This window comes from Elaeis guineensis, chromosome 2, assembly GCF_000442705.2.
Source record: "Elaeis guineensis isolate ETL-2024a chromosome 2, EG11, whole genome shotgun sequence".
NCBI lineage: Eukaryota > Viridiplantae > Streptophyta > Magnoliopsida > Arecales > Arecaceae > Elaeis > Elaeis guineensis.
This window is the reverse complement of record NC_025994.2, coordinates 22278638-22293620: the sequence shown is the minus strand read 5'-3', so window position 1 is coordinate 22293620 and position 14983 is coordinate 22278638. Positions and strand designations below refer to the sequence as shown.

The following is a 14983-nucleotide window of genomic DNA, read 5'->3' as shown; positions in this document are numbered from 1 at the left end:
CCTCTCCCAGGCTGGGAGCCCGGCGGACGGAATCCCTCAGAGACCCCCAAGGGGGCAGGCCCAGTTCCAGGGTCGGACAGTAAATGAAGAGAAATTTCCCTTCCAGTTGTGAATCGAAGGAGGGGCGCCCTTCAGCAACCCCTTCTTACCGAACTGGGGGGAGAAGTACCACCAGTCCTTCGCTGAAGGATGGCGTTTGAAGGTGTAGAAATGTCTGAACAGGGAGAGGGAAGGCTGGACCTCGGCTATATGACAGAGAGAGAGAAATCCTATCAAAAACCTAAAGGAATTCGGGGCGACAGAGGCGAGAGAAATGTCTAAGAAACGAAAGAAGGCGGCAACAAAAGCAGGAAGCGGAAGCCGGAGTCCGGCACGGAATGCCTCCTGGTACAAACAAAAGCGATCAGGAGGGGGAGCGCTGGCCCGGTCAGAGGGGCCAGGAAGCTCCAGGTCGTACTCTGAAGGGACCCCGTACCGAGCCCTTATCAGGAGAAGTTCGTCCGGAGTCGACGAACAAGGAATGACGCCCGGTGCGAAAATCGGGCGAGGCCCTGCCCCGAACGCGGGTTCGTCCGCAGAGACAGGGGCCTGGGGGTTTGAAGCAGAAGAACTCCCAGAACTTACGGGGGCAGAAGAATCGGAAGACATTTTTTCTTTGGGAGAGAACCTAAAGGACCCTAGAAAAGCAAGCCGAGAAGGGAGGGAGACGCCGGAGGTCAACTCAGGAGAAGACACAAAAGAAGGGAAAGGAGGAGAGGACCCTGGGCGGTAAGAAGAAGAAGGTGGGCACTAACCTATCTTGCTCTGGGGGCCTGGGGAGTGAGAAACGGAAGGCGCCTACGGCTCGAGAGGGCGTTCGCTAGAGCAGACTCTCGGGGAGATGACAGACGCCAGCAAGAAATCAGAAACGGAGTGGGGCGCCTGAAGGGGGGAGGACGGGTTTAAATAGATCCTGGGATCCGGCGCCATAATGATCTCGAATCCCCCCAGGCCAGTCCGCATCCGACACGTGTCCCACTCCCCGTGGCAGACGGCTGAAGGCGGCTGGCGGTTGGCAGGGTCGTAATTGCGCCGTACCTAGCCAGCGTACCTGCGGGGTCTTCGAAGCGTCCCCTCGTACCGCCCCAATTCGAAAAGACTCCGGCACGCGCTCATTTAATGCCAAAATATCTGGGAGCGGCGGAGCGCGGGATTCGAAGGGACGGTTCCGGCTGTACTTCTGTGTACTTCCTTCGTTTGAAATTCAAAACTCGAATGTAGGGGGACTGGTGTTGGGTATAAAATACCCACAGCCGGAACCCACGGCGGAACCGCCGACAGCAAGTGCAGCTCCGCCCGGGCTCCTACGGGAGCCGGGCTCCACCGCCGACAGCAAGTGCAGCTCCGCCCGGACTCCTACGGGAGCCGGGCTCCACCGCCGACAGCAAGTGCAGCTCCACCCGGACTCCTACGGGAGCCGGGCTCCACCGCCATCAGCAAGTGCAGCTCCGCCCGGACTCCTACGGGAGCCGGGCTCCACCGCCATCAGCAAGTGCAGCCCCGCCCGGACTCCTACGGGAGCCGGGCTCCACCGCCGACAGCAAGTGCAGCTCCGCCCGGACTCCTACGGGAGCCGGGCTCCACCGCCGACAGCAAGTGCAGCTCCGTCAGGACTCCTACGGGAGCCGGGCTCCACCGCCGACAGCAAGTGCAGCTCCGCCCGGACTCCTACGGGAGCCGGGCTCCACCGCCATCAGCAAGTACTCCACCCGGACTCCTACGGGAGCCGGGCTCCACTGCCATCCGCAAGTGCAGCCCCGCCCGGACTCCTACGGGAGCCGGGCTCCACCGCCGACAGCAAGTGCAGCTCCGCCCGGACTCCTACGGGAGCCGGGCTCCACCGCCGACAGCAAGTGCAGCTCCGCCCGGACTCCTGCGGGAGCTGGGCTCCACCGCCATCAGCAAGTCAGCTCCGCCCGGACTCCTACGGGAGCCGGGCTCCACCGCCATCAGCAAGTGCAGCTCCGCCCGGACTCCTACGGGAGCCGGGCTCCACCGCCGACAGCAAGTAAGCTCCGCCCGAACTCCTACGGGAGCCGGGCTCCACCGCCATCAGCAAGTACAGCTCCGCCCGGACTCCTACGGGAGCCGGGCTCCACCGCCGACAGCAAGTACAGCTCCGCCCAGACTCCTACGGGAGCCGGGCTCCACCGCCATCAGCAAGTACAGCTCCGCCCGGACTCCTACGGGAGCCGGACTCCACCGCCATCAGCAAGTGCAGCTCCGCCCGGACTCCTACGGGAGCCGGGCTCCACCGCCGACGGCAGTTGCGGCTCCGCCAGGACTCCTACGGGAGCCAGGCTCCACTGTCGTCATCAGCGCAGCTCCGCCCGGACCCCCACGGGAGCCGGGCTCCGCTCTCGGTATCAACTGCTGCTCCGCCAGGACTCCTACGGGAGCCGGGCTCCGTTCACGACCCCTACCGCCCGGAGGGCCTCACCCGGACCTCAACAGAAACCGGGCTCCGACCGTTACCGAGCTTCAATCGACAGATCCACGCCCCCTGACAGGCCCCCAAAACGGCCACGACCCTGCTCCACTTCCTGTGGCGGACTCCGCGCAGTACCATCATTCCCTGACAAGCCGCAGTGGCCATAGCCGCCCTGCTCCACTTCCTGTGGCGGACTCCGCACGGCTCCACTATCCCCTGGCAGGCCACAGTGACGGCCACGAACCTGCTCCACCTCCTGCGACGGATACCATGCGATTCTCCTGACGACGGACGCTGCTCCACCCCTCATAACAGATTCCACGTGGCAGGTCGAGGTGATGCCCACGTATCTGCTCCATTATATTTCGCAATCAATTCCCCTGACCATGGGCGGCCCACTACCAGGCGGTTACAAACGTCGCCATCAGTCCGTTGCCTCCCCCGCCTATAAAAGGGGGACTCAGATACGTTATTCTTTAAGCTCTTTTGCCTTATCTCAAAACTCTGCTAAACTCTCCGTTCGAGCACTCCATTCTTGTTGAGGCAGAGAACTGACTTGAGCGTCGGAGGGTCTTGCCGGAGCAACCCCACCTCCGGTTTAGACTTCCCTTGCAGGTCCCGGCGGCGACCGCGGCTTCCTCAACTCCAGCTTCTCCGGCGCAGGCGGATTTTTGCACCAACAATATATATATATATATATATATATATATATGTATCTATATATATGTGTGTATATGTACACACACATATATATATATATATATATATATATATGTATGTATATACATATATCTATATATCTGTGTGTGTGTGTATGTATGTATGCATATGTATATACACACACATACATACATATATATGTGTATATATACATACATACATATGCATATATATGCATACATATGCGTATACATACATACATACATATGCATATACATGCATACATATGCGTGTGTGTGTATTTATTTATGTATGTATGTGTGTGTACACGCATGCATGTATATATATGTATGCATCTATGTATGTGTATGTGTCTATATATATGTATATGTATGTATATATGTATGGGATTTTACATCAATGATCCAAATTGTTGAATATAATTTACTATCTTAAAATTGTTTGCATACAAAAAAATTATGAGATCTAGAGATTCTAGTCTATGCATCAAGTAGTCAAAAATTAGATAGTCTAAATAAATTGAATTAGATATATTTTTTAGTTATGTGATACATAAGCTAAGGATTGGTGTGTAATGTATGTGTGCCTGTGTGTTAGTTATAGGTATTGTGATGCTTCGGATATTGGATGGCACTATAGAAGTGGATATAATTATGGTGTTTAAGGATATAGGTGTAGCTGTGATGGTATGTCGAAACTCTGAGTACTCGTTTGGTTCATTGAATTTTTTTTTTTTTAAATATTTTTTTAGAAAGTTAGTTTCAGAAAATTACTTTCTGGCAATAGAATTTTGGCATGTTTAGTTGATTGTGAGAAAATGATTTATTATAAAATAACTTATGTTTGGTTGAGCATCTATTTTTCTAAAAAAATTATATAAAATACCTATTATACTCCTAGTAGATATAAAATAATATATTTTTTTCTTAAACTTTATATAAATATTAATACTATATTTATATTGATATAAATATAATATTAATATATTATAATATAACATAAGATCATAATAATTTATTATATTAATATAATACTAATATATATTAATATTATATTAATATAAATATTATATTAATATTAATAAAAATATTATACTAGTGTAAATATTAAAATATAATAAATAATATAATATCAATATTGATATTATTATTATATTCATATAAATATTAGAATAATATTAATATAATATTATATTATTGTTCAATATTTCATTATAACCATCTATTGATATGTTAAAAAAATTTTGGCTCCTGTGGGTTCCCACTTTCCATAAAACGTGGAAAGTGGTTTTTTATGAAATTTTTTTTTTTAATTTTTTTTTCTCTTAAAATTTTAATCAAATAAAAAATCTTCTCTTCACTTTTTAGAAAGTATCTATATCCCCCTCTATTTTTCATCAACCAAATAAGTCTTAAACAATTTTTATGATAAATTAAAGGAACCCTGCCCTCCCTCTAATGTAATTATGTTTGTAATATCAGATTTATTCAAAATCTTTTACCTATATGCTGGACAAGATATGACATGGGGCTGGCCCACCGTTGGCCATGTTTTGGGATAGGTAACAAGCTCGGCCCGCTTGTGAGGGGGAGCTGCATTTTCCTATTTTGTTTCAGAAAAATTTTTTGTGCATCATGAGCAACGTAAAAAATTTAATGAGGGGTACATTATTTTATTCGATTAATCTAAACTGTTATTATTTTTTAATATATATTTAATATATATATATCAATTTTTTTATTTAAAATTTTTATATGATAAAAATATTTTTATTTTTAAAAAAAATAAATATATTATGATCCAAAATATCATAATATGATTTATGATATCATGAAAAAAATATTTTTATCTAATTATTTTTTATACATATTTAATATTTATAATTTTATTTTTTCATTTGAAAATTTTGAATGATGAAAATATTTTTATTTTTTTTAAAAAAATTATGACATCCTATGTATATTATAATATTCTGTATTATATTATGACATCGCGTGGATAAAATTTATGATTTTCTGATCGTAGAATACTATAATATAGATAAAAAAATTTTGTAATTTTATTAAAAAATAAAAATATTTTTATTATATAAAATTTTTAAATTAAAAATAATTTATAAATATTAAATATATATTGAAAAAATAATGATCACGTCGGTCAATTGGACGCAGTGGTGCGCCCCACGGTGACAAAGAATTTGCCTCTGTTTCCGAGGTCCCACCTTCACCAATCCTCTTTCTTCCCCTTTTTCAGAGTAGGGTTAAATAAAGAATGACATCCGGTCGCTCATCGTCCTCGTCCCCTTCTTGTTGGTTGGGTTTTCCCGATCCTCCGCCCCATTTTCCCTTTTCGGCCTTTCCTTCGCTCGGCTCCTCCTTGAAATCCTTCCGCATTCTTTGACAAGGATGCCGATTTCGAAGAAGGGGAAGCGCGCGATCATCTCCATCTCCTCCTCCTCTTCCGAAGAAGAATCCGAAGCACAAGAAGATGATTCCGAGGAAGAAGAAGAGGATGAAGAATCTGAAGAAGGAGAAGAAGAATCCTTGAGGTTATCTCGAATTTCTCTTCGTTTGTTAGGCTTCTAGGAGTACGCTCAAAGTTTTGGAGAAGGAATGTTGGTTTCCTTCTCTGAATTTGATTCTGGTCTTGCATCGACAGTGAGGACGTGGGCGGATCCACGGAAGAGGAAGAAGACGGTGACGACGCTGATTATGATGACGAAGAAGAAGAGGAGGAGGAGGAAGAAGAAGATGACGATGCGATGGATGGAAAGCCTACGGACGAAGAACTCTGCAACAAAGTCATCGATCTCCTCCGGAGTATATTCTTTACTCTCTATCTCTCTCTCTCTCTCTCTTGTACACACGCGAATTCTATTGTATATAGAAATCTTTTTGTTGTTATTTTGCTGTTGCATAATGTTTGCAAGGTTGAGTTCTTTTATGGTAGGGGTTAATCTGGATTTGGGCGGTCACTTTTGAACAGTCTTTTCTTCCTTTATTTATTTATTTTTTTTGTTGGAGAACTCTTTTCGTCCTTTTATATCCGGACAACAGGTCTCCTAGTTTGGTGAATACGTAAATGGATGCTGAAGAATGATTCTTTTACCATCCTACCGTTCATGACGCACGATTCTTATGATTTAGGATACATGGAGGAAGAAGACAGGGATGGAGTTAAATGACAATACTCTGGATACTAAGCTAAACGTGACTGTTAGTTAGTTGAATGGTAATAGGTGAACTTAGTTTAGTTGAATGGTAATAGGTGAACTTAGTTATCATAAGTTTTACTAATACATAAGAAGGATTTTTAGAATTTTGTCTTTTGGGCTCCTATGGGGGTAGGGAACTGAAGCTGCTTTTTGATGGAATCGGAAATTGAGATGTATTTTTGGGTACTACTTGATGGCATTGACATTTGACTTAACCTCTTAAACCATTCTTCAAAACGATTATAGCTTAGAGACACTCTCTCCAAGAGAGAGATTTCAGTGTCATGGACAACTATGCATGTGATCTCATAGTTAACAAGGTTTTCATGGAAGGAATACATACCATTCTGGAAGGTAATCTCATATTTCCTGGGATCTCATACTTTCTCTCCTTACTCTCTCACTTCTGTCCGCCTTTTCCTGTTCCTCTTTATTCTTCTCTCCTTTTCTGATTACTTTCTCTTACTATTAAGTGTCATGCCATTCTACTCATGTTCCCAGTCTTGTGCCAAGATTCATAATGAAGAAAATTGGTTCATGTTAGTGCATTTTTGACTGACACACAATGGCAGGGACCAGTATGTGTGATACATGGAGACTTATGACCATGCGATATATACTAGGATGGTAAGATACCTTAGTCCTTGCTTTGAAGCAATTTTGTAGCTATATCTTTTTGAAGGCTGTACTCTTTTCTTCTTGTCTAAATAGGAGCAGTGTTCTTAATTGTAAAACCATTGGCTACTATTTTTCTATTTTACACTCCAGATGAGGATGATGCATGCATCACTTCATCTATTATTTTAAGTGTTGGTTTGCTGGAATAAGTGAATTTCATTTTATTGTCATACATCCAGTTGTTCAAACAATTTTATATGTATCATGACAAAGTGCTGTTGTGCACATCTAGTCCTTAAGATGTACAAATTATATTGTTTTGGAAGTGTTTAGAGAAGTAAATAAGAAATTCATGTTCAATTTGTCAAGCCATGTAGAATGTTTTGTGATATTTCGATGTTTTGCAGGAAATAAAAGTCTAGATATACTTAAGCTGGAAGAGTGCAAAGCTTACTTGAGGAAGCATGGGCTTAGATTAAGTGGGACTAAAGCTACATGTATTGAAAGAATTCTGGAGCACTGGAGGTCAGTCACTGATGCTGCTTGTAGAATATGACTACATTTCCAGAAGTTTAAGAGTTCTTCTTGCTTAGCTCCAAAATTGATGTTTGTATTTTGGTGAAGAACTGGTACTCATGTTATTTACATTAACTGCTAGTCAGAAACTGTGCAGTTGATTTTCTTGTCACATGTTTACAGAAGAATATATTTTACTGTTTCATGAAGAATAATCTTGTATTTCCTGTGAATCAGATTTATAATATACGGATTTGGTGGTTTCAAGTTTTTAGATAAAGTTGAGAAAGTACCCGTTTTACCTATTTTTAAATAATTGATAACTAAATACTAACTAATTAATCCAGTTCAAAGTGTTATTACTGATTGAGTAGTAGCAAATTTTCTCTCATACAGTCTTCATTGCAAAATTTGAAAATGTTGTTAATGTAGCTGACTTACATTCAATATGTTTCTCTCATCACTTCTGTAATATGTCCACTTGAACTGATGTCACCTCTTGAATGCTACAAGGAATGTCCTTGATGTGTTTGGTAATGGTCGGGCTGCTGAGTTAATCTATCCAATATCACTCATACTTGCTTTAAATTATGAATGATACTTTAGAAAAACCTCCTTTATACATAAATAATTTTTCATCCACAGAAAAGCTTCTCTCGCATCTTAAATTCCATATTAAAATGCTAGTTATCATGCTATTTTTAACTGTATGTATGCACCAGCTATTGCTTTACTTTCAGTGTCATTACCATGTAACATGTGATGCAAAATGGCCATTGGTCGAAAGACTGTACATTAACATTGATTACTATGTCAGTGATCGAAATGGGTTGATAAAGGTTCTCCCTTAATGTTTTCAGATTACATTAGCAAGCTTATTGTGTATTTTTCAGGATAAAAGATGGAAATGGGGAAAAATTGTATCCAAGGTCATCCTTTGTTTTCAACTGTACAGGTAAAAATAATTAGCCACCCATGGTTTTGAGTACACACAATTCGTCAGTCAGAGATCAGATTAAAGGAACTTTATTTCCTCGCAGGTGATGTCTGCAAAGGTGATGTCATTTTGTTCAAGCAGAGGGTCTATGAGAAGTGTGTGGTTTTTGATTCCTATTTCTCTCAAGATACACTCTTCCTTTAGGAATTTCCATATCAACTGTATAAACTTTCTACTAAGATGACTTCAAATTTTGAAATAGGTTTGACAAAGTTACAAGAGGTGCAAGTATTATAGGAAGCCGGACAATTGCTGGAAGTGTTGTAAAGGAAAGTTATGGTGCAGCCAAACAGCAACATACTTTTACTGTAAGATCACATATCGTGATTGGATATACCTTTAAACTAGTATTTATCATGTAACATTGTTTCTGTGATTGAGAAGGTTGAAGTGTTGTGGAGCAAAGGTGTGAAGGCACTGCCACCCTTATTTCCTTTGCTTGTTAAGGGACGTAACCTCTACAGACTGAAAACTTTCCGCCAGGTGAGAAATTTAGTTGTTAGACAGACCAAGTATCTAGTATAATCATCTATTCTACTATCTAAACCCAAATTTTCACCAAGCTGGTATGTAAACCATCCATTTTCGGAACTCATGTGAAACAAGAAAGCATTTTTGTGGCCTCTCTTCACATACCCACCTTTCCATCTTTTGCATTAAAAGGACTTCTTTTAGAAAAAGAAAAAAAATTGATGAGTGATGAAAGAATATGGTTCCACCTTCATCTTGAAATTGTGTGTCAATTTCCAGACATTCATGTTTGAATATGGTATATTTTTAATCTGAACCTCAGTCCGATCATCAGGAGGATCCCAACTTGCAAATCTGTTTGTGAAATGCCACTAAGAATACATAATTGATGGTAAAAAGAACCCCTTGAAAACTTACGTCCCTATTGATCTGAATTAGTCATCAGGTCTAATAGTATGTAATTCCTAGCTTTCATTCACATGAACATCAGGTGGACCTGCAATTTGCACCTCTTGAATTGTCATGCAATGCATGTGTCATATTAAACAGTCTTGTTACATTTTCTCTATTTTAGCGTTGGGGCAATGAAGCAGAGAGGTCAAAGGTTCTCGCAGAGAAGCACAGAAGAGGAGCAGCAGCAAGGCATGCTAGAGCAATTGTAAAGGCTATGTCTGCAAACAAAGGTATGTCCTATCTTGAGAATCGCTATAAATTCACTTGGGTAATCTGTTCTGCTGGAAATATGTTTAAATGCCAATGAGCTATTTTTGAAAAAAGAATCACTCCTAGAATTGAATGATATTTGTATTGCCATGTCCATATCCCATAATAATAATAACCCATTTGGAAACTGGAATCTGCAAGATGCGATTGTTATGGACCTAGGAGGCATGTGACAGTGGAAGCATCAAACACTCGATGTCTGTTTAGCTAACACTTAAAATTCTCCTGTCTGAGGTGTTGGTTCAGCATGATCTAATAATCTATGTCTGCTTATTTGAAGTTCCTTTGGGACTCAAGTTAACACAACCATCTAGGGAGAGAGAGAGAGAGAGAGAGAGAACTAAGGTTGCATGATTTTTTTCCCTTTTCCATTTTTTTATTAAGTATCAGAGCTTTTATTAGTGATTGAGAGAGGGTTTCCACAGTAGTTATGGAATCAAGACTAAGACCTGTGGGGCGGGGGCAGTGGTGATTTTCGATTCACATGGGGTGACACACGGGCTTGTAGCAATAACCCTTTGTTTTATTGGTCAATTACTTCTGAGCTGGTACCCTCCTACTGGTATCTATCATGCATACTGGTGGTAGGAAGTGGGATCTGATTAGAAGATTAAATCTGAGCTATTACATATAGATTGATCTAAAAAAAACTAAGATTTCTCTCTCTCACACACAAAAAAAGGTGTGTGGGGGGGGGGGGGGGTGTACTTAAGCAGCTCTTGTGATAATATTCTCAAACATGTCTATGCACTTCTATATCATGTTATTTATAGTAAGTACTATCTTTTGGATTTAAATTTGCACCATTAAATTGAAGATAATTAGAAACTAGAATTAGTAAAAGCAGGTAATTGTTGCTGGTTTATTTTTAGGTGTCATGTAAATAAATAAATGATCCTGCCTCTGCCATATAAATTTAAAGGAAACTGATATTGCATATGTGACCATTGCAGCAATAAAGTTGATAATTCAGCCATTATAAGCCTGTTATGCATTTACAACAAATTTTTTGGAGAAAAATATCAAAAAAAAATGTTTTTGAAAATTTATTTTACGTTTGTTAATTATCTGAATACAAGTTCAAACCCAAATGGAACTAAGTAAGGAAAACCTGAAACTGAATTGAAACCCAATTATCTTATCTGGTTTGAGATTGTGCGTGCCTTGGATCCAATCCCTGTCCAGCCCATTTACACTGATGGCATATTTCTTTTATGCTGATTATGTTGCACCTCTCTGCATATTTGGTAATATTGCGCTTATCACTTTTTAGCTTCACGTAAGGACATATATGAGAGAACATTGTAGTCGAACTGAACAAAACATGGAGTTGGCTGTGGTTTGAGGAATTTGTACTATATATTTGTCATCAGATAAATGAATTACTATGTTTGTCTTCAAATGAGTGACTTTGTTTGTCTTCAAAGTTAGAACTGAGTTCTTGGTCCAGAAAGTATTCAATGTTTTTTTGATTATTAGGTTCCAAGCGCCAGAAAAATTGCTCCACAACTAGAGCACCTCCTAAGAAAAGAAGAAAGAAAGGGCGGTGTCATCCTACCAAGAAACAGAAACAGAATATGTCTATTGACAAGTCTCCCGTTAATGGTCATGGAAAGACAAAGCAGCTTGCCATGGGAAGGAATCTCGCTTCATTAGCTAGAAATCCGAGGCAAGTCAGTTATTTTGATAATGGAATTCATATACAGCATCCCATCCCTCAAAGGAACCCTTCAGTGATCTTTATAATACACAACTGGAATTGTGTGATAGAAATAACATAGTGCCATCTGAAGCGAATAGGGGATCTTTGGCAGCCATATCTACAATGCAGGCAATCTGCTGAATGTGACTGGAAGGTCTTTCAATGCGGGAAATTATCTCAATGATCCTTATGCAGATTCTCACTTTCATCCAAGGAGCTCGATCCATCCATCAAGACCACCAGAATTTCATTGTCACCCAACAGTGCCTTCAGGAATGCGGTTCCGTCGACGGATGCCTTGAGATTTGTTTCAGTCCAGGATGGCTGGATCCTGCTAATGAATTTTTGTTCTGGATTGTAAAATGATACGAAATCAGTGGAGAGTTGATAAAAGAATTCTTCAATCAAGGCAGTTTGAGTTTTGTCTTAGCTTATAAATGTCTTCATCCCAGGTAATCAAAGATTTTGCTGCTTTTTTCTTACAATGCATAATAATTTGGGCAACCAAGTAGAAGATCATTTGAGATTATTTCAGTGTTTTGATAAACCTCTTTGATGTTCTACGTATAGCTAACAGAGGGCATATGGGTCTAATATCCAGCCGATGGAAGGATTCATCTGGGTTCGGTAATGATTCGACCAATACTGAAGCATTAATATAAGCTAACAAATTATTCTTCTGAAATATTCATTCTATTCAAGAAGCTAAGATAATTCAATATATCAGAAGGCTTGTATGACAACATCACAATTCTGTCACTGGATTTCTTTTTAAGTTAGGGGCGATACCCAGATAGGCTAAAGCATATAGATGTTCCGGGAACATGTGACATGAAAGACAATAATAAGTTTTAAAGATTGATCAACGGTACTCTTGTAGTTAAGCAGCTGGATATTTGTTCTGGCTGCCGGAGAAGCACAGTTCATGCCTTGGTAACCATCTTTGAATTCCCTGATCTAAATTGAGATCCACCTGAAGAGAGCCTCGGTTCCGATATAGTGGTTTATTGCTGTTAGATAATCATGGAAGAACTTGTAACTTCTCGGTTCCGATATAGTGGTTTATTGCTGTTAGATAATCATGGAAGAACTTGTAACTTCTCATCCTTTTTCCTGACGTCCAAATGCTAACAATGATATGGAGATTTGAGTCCTGATGATTAGTTGGTGGGAAGGCATGTCAGTGACGGTGAGGATGATCTTTAGGTTGGAAGGACCTAGTCAAGGCTTTTTGGTGACAATTTCTACCATAATTTGTCAAACTAGATAAACAAGCTCCTCACGAGCGCATTACTGTTTAGAGTTGGATTCAGGCAAATTTTGGCTGCAGTCCATGTTGTCAATGACGTGGCATGACTCAGATCCACCCTAGATAAGCTTTGATGGTACCGTTTAGATTTTAGACCATGTAAACGTGGACACAAAATGTAAAGAGAGGACTGCACATTCATTATCAAATTCTTTGACAATATTTTCTAAATTAAAACTTAAACCGTTAAATGCATTCTATAAGATTTAAAACTTTTTTAAACTAAATATCATATGCTCTGAAGACTCTGTTACTATGCACTAAATCTTCCAAGGGTTAAAACACTAGATGGTCTTACTAAATAACTGGGGATGGTTTGATGTACAAGCATGAAGTTTTTACTTTTGGATATAAACACATTACACCTTACAAATCATATTCAATAATTTAAATTTTTGTTTTGCATTTCTCATCAGTAATCTAGTAGATTATGTTTATATGAGTCATGATTGGATTTCATGACTAAGGTAATGTTGAAGTCTACAACCATGAATGAACTGCATATAGGGATATGCAGAAAACTGGCCTAATCGTTGATCCAATCTGAACTGGTCTTTTCAATCTGGTTGATATCTTTTTTTTTTTAAAAAAATCGATTTGATTTCGGTTTGATAAAGTCTTGATCTGAAAAAATTCGATTTGGTTTCGCCTTGAGTTTTCAGAAAATTGATATGATCCGATCCATATATCTTTATATATAAAATTTTATTTTTTCATTTTTATATTTTTATATATAAAATCGAATATCAATTCGATAAATTGAATCAAACCATAATCTTTAAGTCGTTTCAAATGGTTTTTGTATATTGTCAGTTTGGTTTTAATTTCAATTTTTAAGAAACTGATTTAGATTAGTTTGATTTTGGATTTAGCTCCTGGATCCTTGTATACCCTACGTAGCACCGATCTCAACTGTTTCTTAGGGTTCCTCGTGGAATCCTGGTCCCTCTCTGGGACTACCTCCCATTGCTATTCCACACCCATTGCACCTACCATATATGATATATCGGAAGAGGCCGACCGTGTATTACTCTCTAAAGACTACAGTGTGACACCTTATCTTTAAGAATCACCAAGTGCAAGTGTCAAAGTTCCATTAAAACTGCAACTACGTCCATGGTCAGTTTTGAATTTTCCTAGGAGAATGCTGAAGTTTGTACCAAAATGGAGAATGCTGAAGTAACATAACAATCGACGGAAATAAGTTGATGTGCAACTCTCCCATTGGAGTTACCATCGATAGGCCGCATTATTGGCTGGCGGTGAGAATTCCTTTGGAAAATTTATGTAACATCTTTGGAGTTTTCTCATCCGCAGTTCCATCTGCTATACTACTCGTTACAAAACCTCCACCTCATGATGGGAAGCTGGCTTCCCTAGATTCATTCTATTGTAAATCACTCCTGCACAGAGGCAAACAGTGGGGCGGATTGAGTGGTTTTTCTTATGGCTAATCACACAGGAGCTAGCTCCTATCCCGTACGACCTTTTCACTTTTCCTACTCCACTCCTAGGAACTGCGTATGACGACTCTTTTTTTCTTTTTTTTTTTTTTTAATGTAACTGAGTTAGAGAAGCCTAACTCAAGGTAAATTATATTAAGATACTTAGTTATACATATTTATACATATGTGTTTTTACATAAGATAAAGTTCTAGGTTCCGAGGATGAGTTTCATGCGGGTTTCAAAAACAGATGCAGAAATTAATTTTAGATTTCTGGTGTTCCGGATTTTAAACAGACGTAGTTGTGAATGAGAGCAGTAATTGACCCACTCCGGAATTTGCTTCCTCTTGTTCTCACAATTCCGTTTTCTGGTAGAATCTGACGTGAGTATTCAGAGACTCACAATCCCATCTGATCATCTCAAAGCATTACCGGTTAAGACTCATCGGATTTTCAGCAAATTATAGGTGCTTTATGGCCCAACCTTTAAGCTTGAGCTCCCAGAGTCGACTTCACAGCAGAGTCTGCATGTCTTCCTCCAAAGAAGGCATTTGGACCCTGTTCCCGGCTCTAAGAATTCTATTCTATGATCATGGCTATGACCATTTCAAATCCCTCTAGCTTGAATGTTTGCTACTGCTAAATGGTCTATCCAGCATCCCTTGACAGAGTTTCTGATTCTCTGTATTCGTTCGGATTCAGCATCTTTGGCATGCACCGTCCACAGCATAAAAAGCCTACCAATTTGTTGGATCAGAGCTCTAGGGAGAAAAGCATGAAACTCAAAGATTCGCCTATTGCGTTCCTTCCATAAGCACCAGAATCCTACCGCCAGT

At 40.3% G+C, this 14983-nt stretch overlaps 1 pseudogene; it reads left to right on the top strand.

Moving 5' to 3' along the window:
• Positions 1–5414: 5414 nt before the first annotated feature.
• On the top strand, positions 5415–11821 carry LOC140855605 (uncharacterized; annotated as a pseudogene).
• The last annotated feature ends 3162 nt before the right edge of the window (positions 11822–14983 follow it).